Below are 4,208 nucleotides of genomic sequence, written 5' to 3'. Positions count from 1 at the left end.
CTTTATTTGTTCCTTTTCACTCAATTTTAACAGTATAGATCACCCTTTTATCGCTACTATTACAAATTTCAATTCCTTCCTTAAATCTACATACCGCATGCTCTGTCATGTCTGTGACGTACTTCTAGTCTATTTAAACTTTTCTAAATGCACTGTTCAATTCCGTAGGGTACACTCTCCTCCTCTAAAAGAGTTATCTTTGGGTTGTGAATATGCAACACTTCTGCTTCGGCTAGTAGCATTTCTTCTAGAATGAATTATCATACTTAACTTTTAAGTGGGTTGATCAGGCCCATTGTTACAAACAAATCTATTCAACATACTCCAAGTAAAGCAGTTACACTCAAATATTTAAGTTACACCAAAACATTTTCTTTCTATTATCTCAATTAAACTAAAACAATAATTTATTTTTATGCTCCAAAACGTTTTCTTTCGATTATCTCAAAAACAATAATTTGTTCTTATTCTCTAAAATGTTTGGCTACCACACAGTAGGAAGAGAGGGTTTGAGTTCCAAAATTGGAGTGTTGCGGGTAGTGTTCCATAAGAAGGGGATGGAGGAATCCAGTTAAATATAGGAAGTGGAGGGTGAGGTAGGTAGAAAGGTTGGAGACGTTTGAGACATTTGCTTTGGTGTCATTTGTGATCCTGAAGTTCATCAATTGCACCAGTTTTCTAGTGGCAGATGTTCACAAGGAAGAAGATTCCCATGTAGATTCCTAGGAGAAGATTCCTACGTTCCCATGCTGTTTTGGTTCTCAACTTATATACTGGGCTCTCAGGTCTTTTTCGTGAATGGTATTCAAAAATAGTCATGTTTACATGGAACAAGATTCCCATGTAGATTTCTAGGAGAAGATTCCTACGTCCCCATGCTGTTTCGGTTCTCAACTTATAGACTGGGCTCTCAGGTCTCTTTCGTGAATGGTATTTAATAATAGTCATGTTTATTGTCAGAGAATTAAAACAAGCCTGGATGTAATTATATAAATAAAAGCATTGTCATGGTAATTTATCCTAATTAACACAGACAGGGGGATTCTGGAATTTTTTTCTCAGAAATGTACATTGAAAAAAACTACATTGGAAAACATCTTAGTTTTTTAACATAGAAAATGGGCATTTTTGAGATTGTGCCATAGCTTGGATTGAAGCCTTTCCATTAAGGACCAGTATTAATAATGGGAGGGGGGGCGGTGGTGGATGATAAATACCAAATATTGACCAACCCAATCGCAAGACCATTATTTTCAAAATGGCCCCAGCTTTATAAAAAAAGTTAGGACTCCCCCTCCAACATTTAATTTGTTACAAAAGTTCTATTTTTGATAAATCAGTTACTGTAAAATTATTCAAAAAAGGTGCCCTTTTGATTAAATGGTGAATTTTTTTCCATTGTTTTTCATTTTAGCATAAAATTAATTTTTAGTTAGTGGAATAAGTTCCTCCATGTTCCAGCAACTCTTCCACTTCTAGTTGTCACCAGTTCTTTTAACTCATTTTCTACTTCTTCAGGAGCAGATTCCTCTTCATGAGGACATTCTTCTTGCTCCAGGTGCAAATCAATTAGAATGTCACTATCACTTGAAGATACTTCTTTCGAATTCGATTGTTGAAAATTTTCCAAATATTTCTGTATAGTCGTTTCATTTCTTGAGGTATCTCGTATCATGCAAAGATATTGCCTGGACTTTGTGCAGCTTTTTTCTTTTCTTTGATAGGCCAAAGTTCTCAAGGTACTTGTTCAAGCTCACAGACTTTAAGGTTGGAAACATTTCCGGAAAGGACTAACCATAACCAGTCTGAGCTATCACAACTTTTTGCTTTCATTGCATTGCGTTTTGACATTCGTTCTCGTGCTCTGATATCAGCCAAAGTCTGTAGCTCTTGCCAGTGCATTTGGCAACTGGTTCTTCTCCAATTCTTATCTTTTTCACAAAGGCTTTTATTGCAGGTTGGTTGTCAAGAGCCAATTTTCCTTCTTCAACGGCTTTGGAAATCTGGACTTGTGGTTGCCAGTCATCAGGAAGTTGTGGTTGATTTGAATCTTCGTGAGTAAAAGGAGTTTCGAAGACTGGGAGAAAATGTCCCGGGTTAGAACCATCTGGCATTGGTTGAAGAATTCTGCTGGTCAGACTACCAGTCCAGTCATTCTATTTACAAAAAGAACACAGAACTTCATTGATACTTCTCTTGCTTGTGTACTAGCATTTTGATATTGCTGCAATTCTTTATCATTAAAATATAACAACTCATCTGGATTCTTCCATAAAATGGCTGTAATATAGCTGCCAAAGACTGGTGCATCATCTGCATCTGACAACCATGCATTGTGTTCCATTTTCTGTTTTTCATGTTTCATAATCTTGCAAAGACATTGCTTTTTGACCTTGTCTTCATCTGAATCCTCAAACCTTTGATCATGTTCCCATTTCACAGTAACTGCATCCACAACTGCATCTCCAATTGCCTAATTTGTGCGTTCCGCTTCTCCTTGACCACTATCACCTTGAAAGCGGTAGCATCTTACCCTGTAGTCACTGTTGAACATTCTGGCCATTTCAGCATCTTAAAATCTTACAGAAAAGTTAGAAAACGCCTACTCCAGGCCCCAAATCGGTTAGATCCGCCAATTTTGGCTTGACTTTTGGCAAGTTCTAGCTCATGCAAACAGTTCTTCAGGTGGTTGAAAAGGACAGTAATTTCAGGTGATTTACAAAGGGTAATCATCAATCTTCATGGGCAAACTTCAATGTTTCTCAATAAGGCTGGCCTTAATTATTGTAATAAGACAGATTGCTCTTTTTTAGGAACTCTAACTCTGAGATTAAGGCGTTGCACTGTTTACGTAAATTATCTGACAGCTCACTGTCCTAATCAGCCTTATCCAAACAAAATACTTGCAACAACTACGAGTGCAACACATTCTTCTCTGAATCTCAGGAGGAATCTCACCTACTAAGTTATTGGTCTAAGTCGGGACCCTGATAAAGTTGGTCATTCAGAGAAGTTCCATCGTGCATGGAACCGGCATTGAACACAACTCTGATCTTGTTGGTTTTTTTTGGGATTGAAGACTGCATGGTGGGGCAAATACCAAGTTTTGTTGCTACATCTAGAAGCCTCTTCAGGTGTTATCTTCCGTGCATATCCCTTCGCCAAGTGATTCTCGATAAGTCTATCCTTATTGTGCAAATCAGGATCACATTCTCTTCAGTGAACTTTCTTCTCAGTGAACATAGTCTTGCTTCAGCGATCAACTTATTGTTTGGGAGCCAGAACACATCTTTATCTTTCCAAAGCATGCCAACTTTGTAATTACCATTTACCAGGTTTTTCATAGAAAATTATTCCAATGTTCTCATCAATTTGCCCAAAAGGAATATTTTTGTTTAACTTTCCCAGAAATATTCATAGATCAAAAGCTCTTATTTTCTCAAACAAGATCTCTACATCCATACCACTTGGAAAGCACCGGTTCTCATCTGATGACCAAAGTTAGAACAAGTCAGGCAAAGTTAGTACTTGGATGGGTAACCTCTTGGGAATACTTCTTGCATAGTGCCAGTGCTTTCCAAGTGGTATGGACGTAGAGATCTTGTTTGAGAAAACAAGAGCTTTTAATCTATGAATATTTTTGGAGAAAGTTAAACAAAAATATTCCTTTTGGGCAAATTGATGAGAACATTTGAATAATTTTCTATGAATAAATCCTTTTGATTTATTCATAGAAAATTATTCCAATGTTCTCATCAATTTGCCGAATAGGAATATTTTTGTTTAACTTTCCCTAAAAATATTCATAGATCAATGTGTATGTCCATACCACTTGGAAAGCACTGGTTCTCATCTGATCATCAAAGTTAAAACAAGTCATGTGAAGTTAGCACTTGGATGGGTGACCTCTTGGGAATACTTCGTGTCATAGGCTCCTTTTGATTTATTCATAGAAAATTATTCCAATCTTCTCATGAATTTGCCCAAAAGGAGTATTTTTGTTTAACTTTCCCCAAAAATATTCATAGATTGAAAGCTCTTTTTTTCTCAAACAGGATGTCTACATTCATACTATGAAGGGTGGAATGGAACAAAAATATAAATTGACAATGACAAATGTCTTTGGGTTGTATTTTAGGTCATTGGGCAATGTCTCATGTCATCGGGCCGTATGTTTTCAGGTGCATGTTTTTGGGCAATGTCTCATG

The 4,208-nt window shown here is 36.8% G+C and overlaps 1 pseudogene; it reads left to right on the top strand.

The window, feature by feature from the left end:
• The first annotated feature begins 3,815 nt into the window (after positions 1-3,815).
• On the top strand, positions 3,816-3,934 carry LOC114530473 (annotated as a pseudogene).
• The last annotated feature ends 274 nt before the right edge of the window (positions 3,935-4,208 follow it).

This window comes from Dendronephthya gigantea, unplaced genomic scaffold, assembly GCF_004324835.1.
Source record: "Dendronephthya gigantea isolate DGI-Jeju-01 unplaced genomic scaffold, DenGig_1.0 000062F, whole genome shotgun sequence".
NCBI lineage: Eukaryota > Metazoa > Cnidaria > Anthozoa > Malacalcyonacea > Nephtheidae > Dendronephthya > Dendronephthya gigantea.
The sequence above is the reverse complement of the archived record's forward strand: the minus strand, read 5'-3'. Positions and strand labels throughout refer to the sequence as shown.